The following is a 19,996-nucleotide window of genomic DNA, read 5'->3' as shown; positions in this document are numbered from 1 at the left end:
CCTGTCTCGTCCTTTCCTTAAGACGCATAAGGAATATCATCGCGCTGTCCCCTCCTTCTTCCTCTCCATGCAGACACAGACCCATTCGTGCCGGCAGAAAACCGCACTCAGTTTTGGGGTGGGGAACGGGGCTCTCTCCACAGATTTCAGCCTCCTGGCACGCTTTTGCCACCTGCAGGGTTAAACACAGCCCCCTGCCCTCACAAGTGCTCTCACCAAAGCTCCCAGAGCCTGACATGCCAGCTTGACTCTGCAACAAGCTAATAACCAGTGGAGAGAGCATTAAACCAACTGCTCCGGCTCAGCAGCCAGATTTACCCCTACTCAGTCACGCACCTGGACACCCATCCACGATGCAGACAACCATTTAGGCCAAGGCTTTCAGGCTACAAACAGCCCTAGCACATCCTCTGGCCATGAGCCTGAGAGGCCACGGTGGGAGGAAGACATATCAGCATTGCAAGCTCCTGTCCCTTTTGCTAATAACCCAGTGGGGAGAAATGCTGCTATCAGTTCACCCCAACCCCAGGCTGAGCCATCCCTGCCTCCTTCCACCTTGTTTATCCCTCTCCTGTTTCCCAGGCTCCTCCTTCCTCACTCATCACTGCCTGGGTCCAGATGCTCAGGACAGACCTGGATACCAAAGGACAAAACATACGGGTCAGGTTAATCCCTGGATCCTAACAGCAGCTACTTGGGTCTCACTCAGGGGCTTATTCTTGCTGGTGGCTTATACAGCCACCAAACCCTCAGAGCTGTGACTGCAGCCTCACAAGATGAAGTATCATGATCCTGAGGAGGAGAGACATTTTTACACTGGCTGCTTGACGAACTCTTTGAGATTAGAGTAACATTCACCACTGAGCCAGCAGCCCACAGCTCAGCACCTCAGCAATGTGGCAAGCCATAGAAAGCCCTTTTACCCAAACCAGGAGGGTCAGGACCTGACCTGGGAACATGTCTCTTGCTATGCTCTCACATAGTTTTTTTGAGTTTGGGTGCCAACTTTTTAGACCCAGGTGCTTCTAAGCTTCCCTTGATCTCTGTAGGCTTCACTATCTCTGCTACACTGTTTTGTCTTCCACCATTTCCCTGAAACAGGACTCAGTCTCTGCTGGCTTTGTCCTCCAGCAGCAGACCTGAGCAGACCAGATACTCCAGTGCTCCACCTCAGAGACAAGTGAGTTAGTTTCAATAGCAGTTTAGAAGTCAAACTCTCCTGTGGGTATGGCTTGCAGTGTCCCCCAGCTGGAGGTCTGCTCTAGACCTGATATTCAGGCTCTCAGCTGCCCTAGAGTTTCTTGCAGCTCACAAAGACTCAGCATATGGGAACCTGTATTTGGCAGCAGATGAATCCAAACAATAAGAGATGGGAGACAGTGGCAAGGAAGAAGCAGCAGGTGGTGGGACATGCTGGTTGAAGACAAACAGTTGGCATCAGTGGTCAAGATGGTCAGAAGTGCAGAGCCAGAGTGTTAGGATGGTCCATCTCAAAGGGACACAGTGCAGCACCAAACTCCTCCTCGCTGCTCCGGCTGCACAGCAGCCCAGTGCCACCAAGGGTTTGAAAGTCAATTAGGCTGGTAGGCAAACATAAAGCAAGGCCTGGCAGCTGTATCACAGGTGTCTATGGTAGCTCTAGCTGCATAAACACCATGTCAGATCAGACCATCGTTCTGGCTGAGACTCCTGTTTGTGCAAACAGTAGGGAGCACATTCACATGGCAGAGAGGACGTGTCTGTAACCTGGGATCACTCATGGACAGAAGCCCTTAGGTGACAGTAAACGTGCACGGCTCCAGCCCCATGGAGAGGGGTCAATGCAGGGTTCATCCCTGTGTCAGGATGTCCACATAGGTCCCTGCCCTTTCCCTTCAATGAGGTCTTGCCTCCTCTCTGCCTGTGAAAGGCCAAGGGGAGAGGACAGTGGTGCGGCAGCCTCAGTCACAGAACTATAGCCCAGCAACACCCTGCAGCCTCCTAACTACTCCATCTAATTGCCACAGGCTATAAAATGGGTTTCCACCAGTGCCCGGGGGATCGTGGCTGGGATCCATCCCTTCACCAGGCAGAGGCTCTGCCTCTCTCATCCTCCCGGTCCAACATGTCAAAAGACCAGACATCTCCCCCTTGCTGTCCAGCCCTTAAGCCCTTAAGTGTGCAAGTGCAAAGGGGTGAGATGCATAGGCATAAAGGACACCCCTGCTGATCCCACCGCTGGGCCAGCACTGGCTCCTTCAACAGCTGGGCCTTTGAAGAAAGGGCCACAGAGCCCAGGAATATCCAGTTTCTTGCCTGCGCTTCAGATCACTGTGGGCTCTGGAGAGAGCCCACCAGCAAAGACATGGGCATGTTGTGAGTGTGTCCCACAGCAGCACTTCTGTGACGCAGCTGCACACAGCTGGCAGCACTGGCAGCATCCAGAGCGTCCCAAGGGGAGAGGAATCACCAGCCCATGTGTGCTGCATGGGCTATTCCTCCAGCTCTGACCAAGAACTCCGTGCCCCCCTCCCAGCCTTTGAGGTGGGAGCTGGCCGGTCCCCTGTGGAGGATTCCCCTCAGCAGGGCTTTGTGTCCAGATGCCACCACATAGGAGTATCCAGTGAGGAGAGAAGATGGTGGTGAGGCCTTGTCTGTTCCCTGGTCACCACCAGCTTGCTCACTGCCTTGTCATGGTGCTCCAGACAGGTCGACCTCCAGTGAGTCCTCCCCCCTGAACACCCACCAGAATGAATTCCTTCCCTCTTAGCAGAAATGTCTCACAATGCAGTAAGACTTCCCTTGTTCCCTCAATACCTGAGATTTAGGGCTTTGATTGCCCAACACTCGTCTGCTGGGCTTGAAGGGAGGGGGAGGGAGGTCCAGCCAATGTCCTTAGAACTGATGAGTATCATCCCAAAACAGCCTCTAGCATGTTATGAAGGTCTGCCCCAAGTCATTCCTACAGTAAACAATCTTCAATTCAGCAAGGTCAGATGCTGAATGTCCCAATTGGCTGCTCACGTACACTACTCATGTATTACTAGAGAGCGCTTATATCTTCATCACAGCATCAAAGTGGGATTGTATTTTTCCAGTCTGTTGTGAGTCAGTGGTGAGCAAGTGCGGATGTGTGGACTGTGTCCGGTGATGGTGTGCCATGCGTACGCACGTCTGGGGGAGTAATTAGATGCATGGCCACACTCTAACCTCAGCCTTCCTCTGTGGTCCCACACTCAACCTGGAAGTCAGAGACCCAGGACAGAGTCCAGCCTCACTGACCCCAGGTAGGGGAGAGCTCTGGTTTGAGGACATTGCTGGGGTGAGAGATACTCTGAAGTTCACTTCAACCCTCACTACTGTGTCTTAGAGGCAGGGTGAATGGCAGTGAAACGATGAGAGAGGGAAGGATGCTGGCAAGGCTCTTGGTTCCCAAGGCCCAGCACCACACCCTGCAGTGCCCCCCCCAAGGTGCACCGTTCCCAGTCCGGACTCCCCTCGCCACTCCCCCCAGACCCTCAGCTCAGCAGCATGTCGGGCAGGGCGTCTCCCAGCCGGTGCAACCAGCGGGAAGCAGGGGCATGCTCAGCTATGGGAAATGAGGACCCATTCCTCAGGAGTCCCATGCCAGACTGGCAGAGATGACATCCACAAAAATTTATTCTTTATTTGTAAAAGATCCTTTCTCTTTCCTGTACCTTTCCATACCACCCCCCATCTCTCTCTCCCCACCTCTGATAACCCTCCTACCTGTACTCCCAAGGAGGAGGCTATGATAACAGCAGAGCTGGATAATATCACTTCTCTGATACTCAGAAAGCCTTTGGTATGTTTGCTAAGAGCTGTCTCAGGGTAGCTGCAGCCCAGGCTCAGGTAGAGACACGTGGGAGGTTTTCCACCGCCCAGAGCTCCAATGGGAAGGACGAGGATTCTGCAGGCTGGGTGAGATGTGAGCATCGCCACCCCAGGCCTCTACAGATAAACTCCAGGGGTGAGACAGGGTGCAGCTGCCGCTCGGCAGGGGAGTCCTCCCAGATAAAGAACAGGTGTAGCCTAAGAAATGCAAAGTTTTCCCATATTTCCCTACTAGTGTGTTTTCTATCCCACCTCACTTAACATCAGACCTCAGGGAACACACCAGGAGCAGGACCACTGCATGCAGCAGCGGAGTGAACCCACACACCCTCTAGCAGGGTCACCATCACCCACTGGTTCACACCAGTGAACGTTCCTCCCAGGGGGCCAAAACGCCACCGATTTTCTGCAGGGAGGGCTCCTGCAGGGCCATGGGATGGATGCTGCCTCCTCCCCAGTTCTGCCAACGGGAAGGTCAGACAAACCCAAATCTGTAAACAGCCCACATCCATTGGAAAAATCCTTTCATCATCATAATGAATCCTTCCTAACAACATATACTGAGGATATCCATGCTCCCATGCTCCTTATCAAAGCTAAGGCCTCTTGGCAAAGCCAGGACGGGCTGGCAAAACCTGCTTGGCTATTATGGTCTGGCACAGCCAGGGACCATTGGTTTGGGGGTTTCACACTATTGTCTTTCAGTGGCTCTTTAACACACAAAACATAAAAGCAGAGAGCTGCTCAACCTCTGCTCTCTGCAGAAGCAGCAGGAGTGTTTGCAGGCTGCTTTTACAGAAGACGAGCCTACTCCAGCCCAGCCCAGCCCTCAGCCCTCAGCCCTCCCCTTCACTCATAGCCAGGGAAAGGGCTCGCTGGCCCCAGCTGTCTCTCCACCCCAGCTACCTCGCCAGATGTTGGCCATTAACAGGGACCAGCATGAAGCAGAGCTGGCCTTTGGGAGGGAGCAGCTTCCATGTGCTGTTAGTGGTACGTGTGCATGAGCAAGAGTGTGTGTGTGCAAGCCAGCATGTATGTTTGCAAGTGTGTCTCCAAGGGCTGCAGTAACATAGCCGCTCCTTTGGCCGGCTGCCAGAGGTGAAACGTCTTTCTCGCACATGCACACTCTTGGCTTTTTGCTCACCCTTGCCCCCTCGCTGTTTTGCAAAGCCCCGGACCCAGCTGACTCCACAGCTGAACTATCCAGAGGCTTGAAGCTGGAGGTCTCCCTCCTCCTCAGCCACGTTCACGTCCAGAGCATGCTGCTTTCCCAGCATGTGGAGGTGCCAGCTTCTGATGCTGCTTCCGCTGTCCCCATTCGGCTCACTTGCTTTTTTCAGCCCAGCTCAGCCTCACGCACAGGAAAAGTCCAGCTTTCTGATTCATCTGCCGTGGGTCCTGATGGAAATGAATCCTCGGCTTTCATTTTCTGAGGATGGAGTGGGATCTGTTTACTCAGGGAGGCAGTGAAGTAATTTTTTTCTCGTTTACGCCAAAAGCGGAAAACCATTTCAAAGGGAAAGGAGTGGGTTCGGATCTGGCCTCAGACAAAAGTCGAATGAACACAGACCAGAATCAAAGGCAAACAAAGCTTCTGGGTGGCTCATCCATAATACTGATAAGTCCTGATCCACGTTCTCCGCCACCACAATCAGAAAAAGACTGTCCATTATGGATAGAGCTACAGCCTATGAATCCTGGATCCTCATTCCCTCTCCTGGCCACCCAACCTCACCCCCTCCCACTGCTGGGACATGATTTCAGCAGCCCTGTCTCCTGAGGGCCTGCTTCATCCATTAGGTCAATTCTTCTCCTAGAGCTGGAAGGGGACACCTGGAGCCCTCCTCCAGACGTTTTGCATCAGTGTTTGGAAGAGCTCTTGTTCCACCCACTGAACCCAGCAGGGGCTGTGGAGGTGCCTAGGGATAAAGCAAAAAGCAGGGCTGGCTTCATCCATACACATCACCCCTTCAAAACATGGACACAGGATCCTCAGCTCATGCCCAGCTCAATGCCAGGTGGATTTGAGGTCAGGTACATCTCAGAAGGATGGAGGAAAAGCCTTTGACACAAACTAAATCTACAATAACATTGTCTCTAATGTAAGGTGTTTTCTCCTCAAAGCTTTGTCTGATCTTAAGGTCTTCACCATTTGGCATTTACACGTTGCAGCACAGCTCCCCAGGAGATGCAGCCAGAGTGCATCAGACACTGCTTAGGAAGATGAGCAGAGGCTTGCTGCAGGAGCCACGCAACAACTGCTCCCACTGTTCAGTTATGAGGAACAGCACCTGGGAAGTGGCTGGTAGAGCCTAGTGGCTGATAGATTCAGCATTTCTACAACTTTCTTGGCCACAGTGGGTCAGTGGTCCTAGGGGTGGCCCCAGCTCCCACATGGGCCTCTGCATGCAGCAAAAAAAACATCAGAGAGCACAGACCATGGACAATGTATTTACAAAAACCTGTGTTGCTAAGCAGACATGCAGCTGGGATTCACACCAGTTGAAGTCTCCTTCATTCCCCCTTGGCTGTGTTCCCAGATATAATGAGTTGTACTCAAGGAGCTGAAGGGTCCTGCTGCCAGATCTGCATCCAACAGAATAGGCGTGGGGGCAATCCATGGTTGTGTAACCCCCCAGGGCTGGAAATGTCATCATTGACTTCACTGGGTGCATTTCACTGCTCTCCAGAACCCTGTAGAGCAACTCACTGACATCATTCCTATGGCCGGGCTTGGTGGAGGCAATGGGGATGAGGCCCACAACAGCCAGCAGGCCAGGGATGGTCTGCATGGTTTCCATATGTTAGTTCTTTTCTCGGGATTCTATCTTTGCTGCTCAAAAGCTTCAAGTGCTCTCTTTAGCTCATCGATGCAACAACTGTGACTGCTGCTATGTGTGCAATTTCAACAGATCCGTGGCAAGACACCCTGGCTAATGGGGCAACCAACTGGAAATCCTTTAGCTGCTTCTGCTATAGGCAAAGGGAAATCAAATGAGTCATCCACGCAGAGCCCTTCCTTTTTTTGTTGAGTTGGCTATGTGTGGTGGGTTGACCCTGGCTGAGGGCCAGGTGCCCACCAGAGCCGCTCTATCACTCCCCTCTTTCATTAGACAGGGGAGAAAAGGTACAATGAAAGAAAACTTACGGGTCGAGATAAGGACAGGGAGAGATCATTCTCTAATTATCATCATGAGCAAAACAGACCGAACTTAGAGAGGGAATTCATCTTATTTATTACTAAGCAAAACAGAGCAGAGGAATGAGAAATAAAACCAAAATCTTAAAACACCTCCCCCCACCCCTCCCATCTTCCCGGGCTCAACTTCACTCCCGGCTTCAACCTCTGCCCCCCCTCAGCGGCACAGGGGGACGGGGAGTGGGGGTTACGGTCAGTTCATCACGTGGTGTTTCTGCCGCTTCTTCATCCTCAGGGGGAGGACTCATCGTTCCCCCGCTCCAGCGTGGGGTCCCTCTCACGGGAGACAGTCCTTCACGGCCTTCTCCAACGTGAGTCTCCTCCACGGGGTGCAGACCTTCAGGAGCAAACTGCTCCAGCATGGGTCCCCCACAGGGTCACAAGTCCTGTCAGGAAACCTGCTCTGGCGTGGGCTCCTCTCTCCACGGATCCACAGGTCCTGCCAGGAGCTTGCTCCGGCATGGGCTTCCCACGGGGTCACAGCCTCCTTCAGGTGTCTCCACCTGCTCCGGCGTGGGGTCCTCCACGGGCTGCAGGTGGAATCTCTACACCCCCTCATCCTCCCTCCATGGGCTGCAGGGGGACAGCCTGCTTCACCATGGTCTTCACCACGGGCTGCAGGAAAATCTTGCTCCGGCGCCTGGAGCACCTCCTGCCCCTCCTTCTTCACTGACCTTGGTGTCTGCAGATGTTCTTACATCTTCTCACTCCTCTCTCTGGCTGCAAAAGCGCTCTCTAACTGTTTTTCTCTTTCTTAAATATGTTATCACAGAGGCGCTGATTGGCTTGGCCTTGGCCAGCGGCGGGTCCGTCTTGGAGCCGGCTGGCATTGGCTCTATCAGACACAGGGGAAGCTTCTAGCAGCTTCTCACAGAAGCCGCCCCTGTAGCCCCCCCGCTACCAAAACCTTGCCACGCAAAACCAACACACTATGAAATGTAAGATTTTCACCGCTTCTGGAACACTTTCAAGTCACAGCAAGATTTTGGACTGTAGACACATCTGTGCTTCCCCAAAGGTACCTGGACAGTGGGAAAGTGGGACATATGGGCACATGCCAAGGGATGGGCAGAGGGGAAGGGGAGAGGAGGAGGGACAGCTGGAGAAGCACAATAGCAGAGCACTGCTCCAAAAATGATCACCAGAGAAAGAATAATGGTTGCCATTATTAATTAATATCATTACGTCCCAACAGTTGAGGTTCACAGCACCCATAAAGCAGACTGGCGGTCATAAGAACCTTCCTACCAGTAACATTTCTTTCCAAAAGAAAATTAGATGAGCACAGATTTGGCTTTATCTGGAGGAATATGCACATACCAAACAATGGTGTCCATGAATAGCCAATGAGAGTGGCTCTGTGTGTCAGCACTTCAAAGACAGAGAAAAATAAAGGCTATAAGTAACATAACAAAAAGGATAAGCATAACTTGTCTCAATGAGCAAGAGAACTAGCTCCTCAAGTGGACTAACAAATTAATGTATGTGCACACTATCACAGAGCAAGATGTGTTTGAAATGAGGAGAAAATTCACTGCAGTTTGGAAACTGAGACAGTGAAGACTTCCATGCACAGTCTTGGTCAGGATACTATTAACAGGGCTTTACTTTCTCATGAAAAATACTGCTGGACTCCTCACTGATGAAGAGGAAGATTGCAGCTTTTATCTCAGCCGGAAGGCAGCACTTCCTACAGCCTACTTTCTCCTGGCACTAGGATGTGCCATTGGGTTCAGCAAGGGAAAGCGCCAAATCTTGAATCATCAGGACTTCTTGTTCACTCCGCAATGACTCAGAAGATACGTAACATCTATCGCCTTCTTGTTTCCCTTTTTACCATGCTGTTCATATTAGATATGGGTGGTCAGGCAGAAAATATTACACCACCTTATTTCTGTTACGTGGTGTGTCAAACTAAAGCTCCTTTCTGTTTTTTTTTTTCACTTGCATGTACTAGTAGGCAAAATGCTTGCTGGTAACTTTGCAGTGCATTTTTTTCTCTATGACAGTCAGCTGGTACAAGATGATTTCTAGTGCAGATTCTTGTCTGGGAAGAAGACTGACATGTCTGGAACAGATCTTATCTGATATTTCTCAGTAAGTTGTTTTGTTTTGGTTTTTTAATTGGAAAAATATCATTTTACTGGAAATTAACCTCTCTGTGGAAACTTATCAGGGCTGACAGATCACACAGGTCAAAGTTAGGTACTCAAGAAGGATGTGGGAGACCCAGATTCATGGTCTGCATCAAATGGACCAGAGAGACTGATTCATTACACAGCTGTGGTTCCTCTGACAGGATGAGGCCTGCACTCAAATCCCGCATCTAATGAGTACTGAATCCCTTACACAACATGAAACAGCTCCTTGGGAAGAGAGAGAGCACCTCCACACAGAAACTTGCAGGATGGGGAAAAATGTCCAGGACACTAGAAACTGAGATCTTGGTCCCTGCTTCAAGCCAAGCAAATATTTAAGCAGCTTCTCACTTACAGCATCTTCAAAATACTTTGTGCCACATTGCCCACAGTGCTTGGGGTGGTCACTGTACTCACTGTTACTGCAGCAATCCTCACCTGGCAGATCTGACCTGAAGCACACCGCTCATGTGTCCTTTCACTCAGAGGGATCAGTGAGGACAGCTGACCCAGTCGTTAAAGAGGTGAAGCAAAGCACCGAACCCCTGCAGAGATCAGCTAGGTGCCCACTACAAGAGTAGTAAATGGTGAACACAGGAGATGTTAGAAGCTGTCTGGACAGCCAGTTGAGGAGCCACCTCATTGCTGAGAAAACAGTGGGACCTAAATCTCCTACGAAGTTCCCGCTGGCACCCCGAAAAGCAGGTGGGATTTCAGGTGCTTCAGGCTTCCTGCTGGAGGCCCTTCTCCTCACAGGCCCTGGACAGTGCCCATAGGCACCCAGTGGCCCCAAGCAAGTATTTTACCTCATCCTCCCCCCAGACCTCATTGCCTAAGCAGGTCCCTAAGCTAGTAAGAAGCTGGCATCTCCAGGAAGACTGAAAAACAAGACAGACTGGAGCAAATAAAAGCCACACTGCACACCCACTCCTCTCCAGCAGAAAGCACACGGTACTGGTCCACAAGCCACATCCTGGTCGTTCAGCCCTCAGCATCTCAGCACTCCTTATTGGGAGCGCGGCCCTCACCACAAACCACACTCTGCCACCACCAACGGGCAATAACCCTGACCCCCAGCCAGCCACAACCGCCCGACAGGCCAAGAACTAAACAATGATCCCCTGGCTTTTACCAAACCATCAGAAGGATGCACTGACAGCAAAGCTTAGACCATGCATCCTTTTTTCTCTACCAACCTACACCTGACGGTGTAAGAGGCCACCTCTGAAGCTGGACACCAGGTGTAGGTTCGTTTTGCACGGGAGTACCTCCCTCTGCTCACTGCACGGCCCCAGAGCCTCTGCCTGCCTGCAGCGGCCCTGCCATCAGGCACACGTTTGCCATTCTGTGGGAAACTTGGCTATCAGGAGAGTTTTGCAAAGCTGCTTTCTGGAGGAAGGAATTCCCCATTGCTAGCTGGTTGCCATAGGCTAAGTAGGGCTGTACCTTCCTGGCACTCCTCCTGCTCTTCCTCCCCACTCCTGAGTGCTAGTCCTTGCCCAGCTGGGGAGCAATCCCTCGCTGCCCTGTTTTGGGGGCAGCATCTCCCAGGCTGCAGGACCAGCCCCCCTGACTGCAGAAAGGCTTGTGCAAGGCAGCTACCCCTGGCTCTGCCCTCCCCAGCCAGCCCCATCCCACTCCAAAAGCCCTGTTGGCAGAGTGCCTCCTGGCTCCTGAGAAAGTGTCCCCTTGGGGGCTGTTCCTAATTGGTGGTTTCCTCCTCTTTCTCTTATGTCGCTGCGTTTTGCTTCCTAGCTCATATTTTATAAGGCTGGTTTTTAATAGGCCGTGCAGGCTGCCAGATCTGAGTCTACCTTCAAATTTCCACCATTGGGAGAAAATGTCCTGTCTGCAAACCAGAGGACCATGGCTTTGTGTCTGGATGCAGGCAGGGCCAGTGGGCCCATCCAGAGGCCAGTAAGAGCTCTAAACTTTGAGGCTTCAAGCCTTCAACAATTTGGGTAGTGCCCAAGTATCACAGTGATGGGTACTTCAGCCCAAAAGAAGACAACCTGGAGGTGGTTTCCAATGTGCACTCCTGCGATCTGCTAACCCATGGCGTAGTGTATGTGATGGGCAGGAAAGACCTTCATAGACTGTAAACAGTCTGAATATTACCCTCCTATCATTGCTATATCCTCCTTCTTCAGGGGATCACCAGCTGGGACAGGGAATAGATAAACCTGAAAACACCGCTGCCTGAAACACAGACAGATTTTATTGCTGTGTGCCCCAACTGCTGAGAAAGGAGTGACTAGACACAGGACATGACAAACACACAGGAGGAGCCTTCTGCTTCCTTCAGTGGGCCAGGCATAGAAGGCAGAGGCAGGCAGACGCAGCATGCTCCTTTCCCACTGCCTTGGTCGTTCATGTCTCCATCCTGCTCCTGAGAACCTGCCTGTCTCCCCTGAAAGCCAGAAAACTGCTCTCTCCAAGGCTCCTTTGGCCCTTTCTTCCCATGCAGGGACTTGCATGATGGTCTGGGCAGCAGAGTCGATATACTAAAGCTGAACACCCATCGCACACCAGAGGCAATTAGGCCTGGCAGCATCTTTCTCCTTGCCCTGAGAGCAAGTCCTGGCTCTGGCAGGGCTGTCACAGCAGCCAGGCTTGCGTCCACCCCCAGGTGAGCCTCCACTTGTCTGAGCAGCCGAACTCCAAGCCCAGGGAGCAGGCAGGGATGGAGGCACGTGGCTATGGTTGATCAAAGCCACAAGCTATTCTCCAAGAGGAAGCCCAGGCTGAACTCTGCGGTGGCAACTGCAGTCCCAGTCCCTGGAGGCAGACTGCAGTGAGGAGAAAGCCAAAAAATCCCCACACAAGCACAGATAAAATCTTCCTCCCTCCTTCTGGTGCACCGGCTCCCTTGCCAGCTGCTCGGCTCCTCACTTCCAAACCCCCAGCAGCTCCTGGGCCTGAGCAAATCCACAAGTTATCAAACCTCACCTGCCTCTTTGCTCAGATCCAAACTGGGGAGCTGTCGCCCCTTCCCACTCCCACCTCTCACCCTCATCACAGTCCCACTGCTGCTTGGAAAGGTTTCTCCTCTCCAAGGAGCCCACACACGGTGTGACTACCGAACCCCACACGTGGCTGGCAAATCATGAGGGGCTGTTTGTGCTCCCACTCCAATTTGCAGAACAGGCCAACATACCATGAATTACGAGTGTCAGATATCACAGGCACATCTCCAGCTGGATTTTCCATTCAGAGGGAAGGTATTGGTTCAACAAACAGCAACAAGTGCCTCCCAAGTGTACGAAAGAGGGGTGACTGTCAGAGAAGGGTCAGGGCTTGATCCCCAGCGTCCATCCCTCCTCCTCACTCATTTGTGAGCTGAGGACGGGTTGCTCTGAAGTGCACCGCCTGTCACTGCCTGCCACTGAATATTCAGGCAGTCTATCTTGCATCTCAGAGCCTTTGATCCTATTTGCATACTAATGTCCCCGGAGATAAGGGGCAAAGGAGGGAGAAAGGGGCAGGATTGTTTCTAGAGAGAATGATGTGCCTTCTGCTTTCCCATGGAGAATCAGGAACGCTGCATCCCTTCCAAGTCACTGGCCTCACTGTGTTCTGGGGCTGAGCCCCACCACCAAGCCTGGGCACCAGGTCACCAAGAAGGAGCTCTCAACTCAACCCTGTGAATGGCATGTTTAAGTGTTAATTATTACTAATCGCCGTATGCACTACAGCAGAGCATAGAGGTTCTAGTCACAATCATGGTTTGCAGGCACAAACATGTATGCACAGAAGCTCATCCTGGCTACAGAGCTTATAGTCTAAAGAGGAGGAGATGCTGATGCAAAAGGTCACAGCAGGAAACAGACTAGAGGCTGTCTCAGTCCAAGCTGAGTGCCTCAGCTGTCAGGTAACACATGTAGGGAGGGAAAAACACTGGGAGGAAGCAGGGTCTGTAAAAGAAAGCAGGTAAAGTACATGAGAGACTAGAGCAAAGAGATTCACTGGCACAAATCCCCAGCACCATGCATTCCTGCAACCGGAAGGCATCCTGATGAAAGCATACAAAATATTCACAGAGAAAAAGACAGCTGGGTGTTGCTGTTGTCCTTGGACACACAAGGGTGAACAGATATTCAATCAGATGAAGCAGCAACCAGTCCAAACTTCATCAAAGTAAATAATTTCCTTCACATCATCTGTAATTGGACTAAGCTGTCCCTAACACAAGAAACTGGGGAAGCCAAAAATTTAGCAAACCTTACATAAAGATTGGACAATGATGTGGATGAAAAGAGAAAAAAAAAAAAAAAAAAGAGCATAACAATGCTTTTGAAAAAGATGCTAAAATTCATACTCCTGGTCCCAATCCCATCTCTAATGGTAGGAACCAGAAAGTGATATTAAGTGTGGAACAGATTATGTTACATCTGCCTACTGCAAAGTTCTTGCACCTTCCCCTAAAGCATCTGGCAAAGGCATCAGAGAAAGCATCAGAGCATCAGAGACAGGATTCGGGAATAAATTGATTTTGGGGCTCACCCAGTTCGGCCATTTCAAGGCTCCACCGTTTCCAGGGTCAAGATTGCAGTCTCCATATTTGCATATACAAAGTCCTTGCAGACACCAGTGAAGTGAAGCCATTTGAAGTAGCATTGCCAGTGCTTGTGATGGGTTGTGGATCTCATTACACCGTTCCTGTTTTTCCTTAAAGCTCCAGATCCTGATGACAGATGACTAGGTGAGAAGCACATTTTCTATATAAGACAAGTTTCTAGTCCTCTTGATTGTGGGGAAAACTGAAAATTGTGACCCCAATGCAACATGTTTTCTACATGAAAGAAGTTTCTAGTACACTTCGCTGTGGGGAAAACTATAAAATGTGATTTGAAGGCAACCCTTAGGCTCAGAAACCAAGAGGCAAACAGAGAAAATGCAGCATTTATTCTTTTACAAAAGATCATGATTTTAAAGTTATAATGAATTTTTGTGGTTCATCTTGAAATGTCTGAAACCTTGGGGCTTAGAATACTGAATTTAAGGCAATATGAACTGCTTTAAGCTCCTTCATATCTCAGGTCTTGCTAGCTTCTCTCAGTGGCAGGGCTTCTGCTCGGCAGCTCTTCAGAATCCCTCCTCTGCAGGATCTATCTCCCCCCACGCCACTGACTTGCTAAATTTCATCAGACATGCCTTTTGAGTCACTGTTTTTCTTAAAGCTCTAGCTCTCAAGACTCACTCAATTATGTGAAAACATACATCTTATAAGGGAAAGTTCTTGCTCTTCATAGCTGCCAGGAAAAGCTAGCAATGGAGCCTGACTGTAACCTGAAAGCCCAATATTGCAGGCCTGAGAAAAACACCAGTATCTTCTTACACTACTGAGACATTTAAGATTTGAGAGATTTGGGTCTTGGATCGTGTATCTGAACTCCTTCTTCTGGCAACATTGCCCTCCCCACCCCACGATTTTGAATGGGTCTCTCTTGCCTCCAGCCTGCTGCTATGTCCTCCTAAATGTACACCACTGCTTCCTAAAAAGGCTAAAAAGGGCTCCACAGTAGTATGGATTCTTGTTGAAAAAGGAGATTGATGTTCAGTTCCTTCCCTCAAACACCAGAGCTTTGGCAGAGTTTGGTCCAGCTCAGCCACTAGTGGCACATCCTTAGAGCGGTCCTGGGCTTTGACCCAGCAAATGTCACCACTGTGCCTGCGTCCCACCCTCCAGCTGAGCTCTGTGTCCCCCTCCCTTGTCCCAAGGCACAGCATTCTCTGGTGCCAGGGAGAGAAAGCAGCTCTCCTCTTCCGCCTCTGCTCCATTCCTGGCTCCCCAGGCAGGTGAGCAGAGGTAACTAGGAGCCAGTAAAGGTTACAACCAGTTTCGCAGTGCTGTTGTAATTTCGCTAGTGTTTCTACAGCACAGCACCCTGTTGAGGCTGGGCTTTCAGAGCCCCAAAGGCTTTCCGACTGAAGTTGGAGGGAGTTGGACCTGAGGGTTAGGGCATTCACAATTTGCATGGGAAGCAAGTTAGTGCTCAAACCCAGGCTTTGACCCAGGTTTTGCATATAATGTGAACATACCCACATACTACTGTCTTGTCCTCGGGCACATGTCTTATGGCAGCGTCTTGAAGGTTTCCAGTGTGTCCCTCATCCCAGTATGCAGGTGTGTGAGATTTGCATCTGTGGCTGCTGCACACAGGCAGAGCTTTCCAGGGAAGGTGTGTTTTCCAGCTCTTTCCTGTGCCAGTATTGCCGCCACCTGGAGATGAGAGGAATGAAGGGCTCCCAGCCAGTTCCCTACCTTCATCCCTCTGCCTTTTCTCAGCCACAAAGCACCCTCCCTCCTCTACTTCAGCTGGAAGGAGAGCTGGCAGCCTCCCAGCTCCTGCGGTTACGATGTCCCATGCGCACAGCCTGTTGCGAGCACTGCACTGGGAAGGACAAGGCCCTTACGCTCTTGGTAAAAACACAGCTCCTGGGCACCAGGGGAGGAAGGCTTTGGCAAAAGAAAGCAACCCCCACTCAGCGCACTCTCAGTGCTGCACCTTCTGGGAGGAGGCAATTTGCCCTGGGCTTTCCTGTCCTTGTTAGTTTAGAATTTAAGTTGCAGATCTGCACGAATGAATGCGGGCTTGTGTGTTCAGCAGAGCTGTGCGTGTAAAGGAGAAGGGGTTTTCTGCATGTATTTTATGGCGCTGTCTGGGTACGGAGATGGGAGGGAGCTTATACACTGCATGTGCACGTGCGCATTTTCATGTTGTCTGCACGTGTGTACATCCGTATGTGCATTTCCATATTGTGTCTAATAGGCTCTTTGTTTCTCCAGAGAAGAAGGAAAAGGAAATCCGCATGTAATGAATCCATTTATTTTATGGAGCTCCCCTGGAGAGGGGCAGGGGAGCACAATTTATGCAAAAAACCAGGCAGCTGCTGTTGGGAGGGGGACATCAATCTGGTTTTGATTTTCATTCGTAAGTGGAGGTGGCCACACAAGCCAAGGCCTCATAAACTCCCCGTAGAGGAGAGTGGCCCATTGGTGTGAGGCTGTCAGAGCCTATCTGGCCATTAGTATCAAGCCACTCTCCTCCGCATCTGACTAATTCCCGCCCTGTTGTTTTGCCTTCCTAGGACGTGTTTCCCTGTGCTGAGGCCTCCCATTAGAAGACAGAGGCAGAGCTGTACTGGGGCACAGACCGAAATCTTTGTATTGAAGGGTAAAAGGCCCTTTACAGAGCATTTGCAGTTCATGTCACAATCCAGTGTATACTGTATGCTTTAAAAAAAAACAAAAAAACAAAAAAAAAACAAAAACAAAAAAAACCCCCACAACATGACTTGTATGCTACAGTCCGGTTCCTCTCTGCCATTTATAAAAACACAGGGAGTGAGATGGGATGGAAAGACTCCTGGGTTGGAAGAAGTGGCCTGGAAACTAGATACCACTCATCAGTCTCTTTTCCATTCCTGCCATTTTGCATAACTCACTAAGTATTGTCAGGACCGTGAGTGCAAAGGGACAGTGGAGAGTTTCCTGGTGGGAAAGATGTCTTACCAAGGGCAGAGCTCCCAACAGAATTCTGCTTTATTATCTGATTCTTCATCAGATTAAAGGTCCATGGAGCTTATCCATCAGTAGCATAAGAGAAAACTGCCCTTAGCATATTCTAACTCACACCGTGACTGTCCCGTATGACAAGGAAAGTTACATTTGGCTTCCTGACAATCTGCCCCCAGCTGTCTGTGCCAGACACAGCTCATATGCAAAGAATCAAGCTCAACATCTAGCTCAGCATCTGTATTCTTCACCATCACCTCATGCATGCCCAGTAGAGGTAGGCAGGTAAGTGGACAGACAGATACATCAATTCAGGAAAACAAGAATGAAAACTAGTCTTTTCTGAGAACTGTCCTCACATGCTATCTGCAATTAATTACTGGACAAAGTTAATAAATTTTGTATTTTAGTTACTCTCTGTAACTCAGGTCCCTACAGAGGACACAGATTCTCTAGTTCTCAACATAGAATGATATTTTTAGATCCTTCAGATGCATGTTGTCCTTACAGAGAACAGACAGCACTTGCCTGTTGACACTGAACTTTAAAAGAATTTTCCTTGGCAGAATTAAGGCCCAGTAGTGGGTCAGTGAGAAGAATTTGGAAGAAGAGGTGTGGTTCACTTACCACTCCCTAAAATGCCCAAACCACCTTGTGGGAGAAGGATTCATTTTGAGAGCTGCAAAAAAAGGAAGGTGGCTCATTCACATGTAACACCTTCGTTGATTTTCCAGGTAGTCTTTCGATGGCTTTCTAAGAACTTCCTTCGCCACCAGCTTATAAAACAAGCACGTTTATGCTATGCTGCGAGCAATACAGCCCCTGGCATCACACTGTTCTTGCATTACCAGATATTCTGAACCTCTTGTTCCTTAGTATCTGGAGGGGAAAAAAAAAACAAACAAACAACTGCTTTTAAAGTATAAAGGCCAAGTATGCACTGATGTGAAATGCTGATTTTAGAGAAGTGGCCACAAGGAATGTTTGTTTCTGAAACCAGTGGGATCAGAGCCTCTTCCTGAAGCCAAAAGTGGTAGGTCAACTGGGCCATCAGTTTTCAGGACAAGAGAAAGAGCTGCTTTTACAGGCCACACTGGAAAAATCTCCTATAACAGAGTCTGATCTGTGAAGGAATGGATCAGGTCACAGAGCTTCCACCAGCAGAAGCTTTCAAGGATAGAGTTGGATCCATTTCACAATCTTGTTTTGAAAGAGACCTAATTGTGCACTAAGTCTCAGAACTACTGGTCCTGTAGCAGAGACTTAACAAAGTTCAGTTGAAAGGCCTTGAATTTACAGTAAAGTGCCATTATCCACACTTGCCCCTTGAGAATCCCCAATTCAATGATTTTACTCCATTTGAGAGACAAGACTGGGAACCAACAACCAAAACACTCTGCAAGCCAGGTGAGCAGCTAAAAGTAAACAGATCACCGTAATACTCTCCTGTTTTACATTTTCCTTTCTTGTATATAAACATGGGTATCTTTAGTAGCATTGCAAAGGATATTTAGAATTAGGCAAATGTTGAACTGATCTACCTCTCCATCTAGTGCATGTTTTCACTTCCACTCATCAAGTCCACATGTTTCAAGTCATCTTATGAACTGAACATCTTATGAAATCTTGGTTGAATGATACTGTATCTATCACAGGTTTTCAATGGTCCCTTCAGCTACAGCTTGTGCAACTCTTAATTTTAATGTGTTCATCTTCACACAGACCTACAGGGAAGAGAGGCAGTTATGGTTAAGTCCCTGAGGAACTCAAAGACTAGGGCTTGTCCCACATTGCAAAGCTCATCCAGCCAAAGAGGGCTGCTGATGTAACTGTGCCAGCAAAAACCCTCATGCAGATGCAGTTTAAGCTGATGCAACCGTATACTGTCCTCATTTTTGTCACTGGGTAAACAAGGGAATGGCCCTAGGCTGGGAAGAGAAGAGGCAGAGAATCATGCCCAGTCCAGCAGAAAGATGTCTAGACACGCAGACCATATTCCCACTAGGTGGCTCTGCCAATGTAGCTATGCTCTTGATCATTTGGTAATCAAGCTATTATTTCTCAAGCACAACCACACAGACCACATGTAGGTACTCTGTACTTCATAAATGGCCAGCATGCAAAAACTTATTCTTGCTATTCTCTTGAAGCTTGATTTTTGCTTCTAAAAATATGTCATTTCATTGGTCACAAGAAAAACGTGTTGGAAAAATCACTTCATGACTTGCCAAGGTCTTGCACAAAGCCTGTGGTAAAGCAGAGAAGTGAACCCAGGTGGCCTGCATCCTCAGCTAGTCACCTAAGGACACAGATCAGATGCTGCATTAGAAGCAGAACAGCCTGGAAAGATCCCAAGAAAATTTATGCCATCATCAGGATGTAACAACCCAGAAAACAGGAAGCAAAATATTCCTGGGAGAAAGGGTGAGCTGCCTTGACAGATAAACACAAGGGCATGCTCGCATATGCTACTGCATGGCAAGAGACATGGCATGCCAAATACTCCACAACATAGCACTACATACATTCCGATGTCATGCTATGATATGACACCTCCTCTCCAAATAGATGGCTCTGAGGACCATGAGAGGAAATAGCTTCCTGCAGTATCTCTGAAGATCAAGAGAAGCCTCTGTGCAACTGGAGTGAGGACTACACAGTGGAATTAGCAGCTATGAGGAGTGAAGGTTCCAACCTGGCCTCAGGGCACCCACAAAGGGCATAGTAAATTCCGCTACTCCCTACGCAAAAGATATAGGTCCATTGCTGATTGTTTGGAAAGGGTTTTAGTATACAATGAGGAAAGTTAAGAAAAACTTAAAAAGCATAGTCTAGTTCAGCTGGTTGAGAACAAAGTCCCTTCTAGCACCAAATAGCTCAGTATGGCCCTGGCTCCTTCATCTAGGAGGTGACTTCCATCCAAGAGATCCTCACCAGGAATTACACCTTTTCAGCCAGCTCTCTGCAGTTCCTACTGACTTGGCCTAATGAAAGTGACTCCTAATCAAGACTGGTTTAGTAAAGTTCCTACCAGATCAAAACTGACCTCAGCTGGTTCCTGTCATTTCCAAAAAGTTCCTGCTGATTTGGCTGACTGCCCAAGCTCCAGGAAAATTGCATGTAAGCCCTGCATGTGCAGAGGGTAAATTCTGCCTTTCTGGAACACAAAGGAGACAGGACCAAAGCCAACAGGAACAAACAGAGTCAATGTGTCTGGATGGAACTGTTTGCAGCAACCCCTGCTCTAGGGCTACTGACCCTGAGCAGGACAGCCTGGGCAGACCAGCATCCCAGGCCTCAGTGACA

At 49.6% G+C, this 19,996-nt stretch overlaps 1 long non-coding RNA gene across 1 annotated transcript in view; it reads right to left on the bottom strand.

Moving 5' to 3' along the window:
• The window catches only part of LOC142601298 (uncharacterized), a 30,257-nt gene extending 16,417 nt beyond the window's left edge, over positions 1-13,840 (bottom strand). Inside the window, exon 1 of the long non-coding RNA XR_012834900.1 lies at positions 13,675-13,840. This is a non-coding gene — a long non-coding RNA (uncharacterized LOC142601298). The remainder of the gene's footprint in view (positions 1-13,674) is intronic.
• Positions 13,841-19,996: the final 6,156 nt, after the last annotated feature.

The sequence above is a fragment of the Balearica regulorum genome, chromosome 3 (genome assembly GCF_011004875.1).
Source record: "Balearica regulorum gibbericeps isolate bBalReg1 chromosome 3, bBalReg1.pri, whole genome shotgun sequence".
Classification (NCBI taxonomy): domain Eukaryota; kingdom Metazoa; phylum Chordata; class Aves; order Gruiformes; family Gruidae; genus Balearica; species Balearica regulorum.
This window is presented reverse-complemented; position numbering and strand designations above follow the sequence as displayed.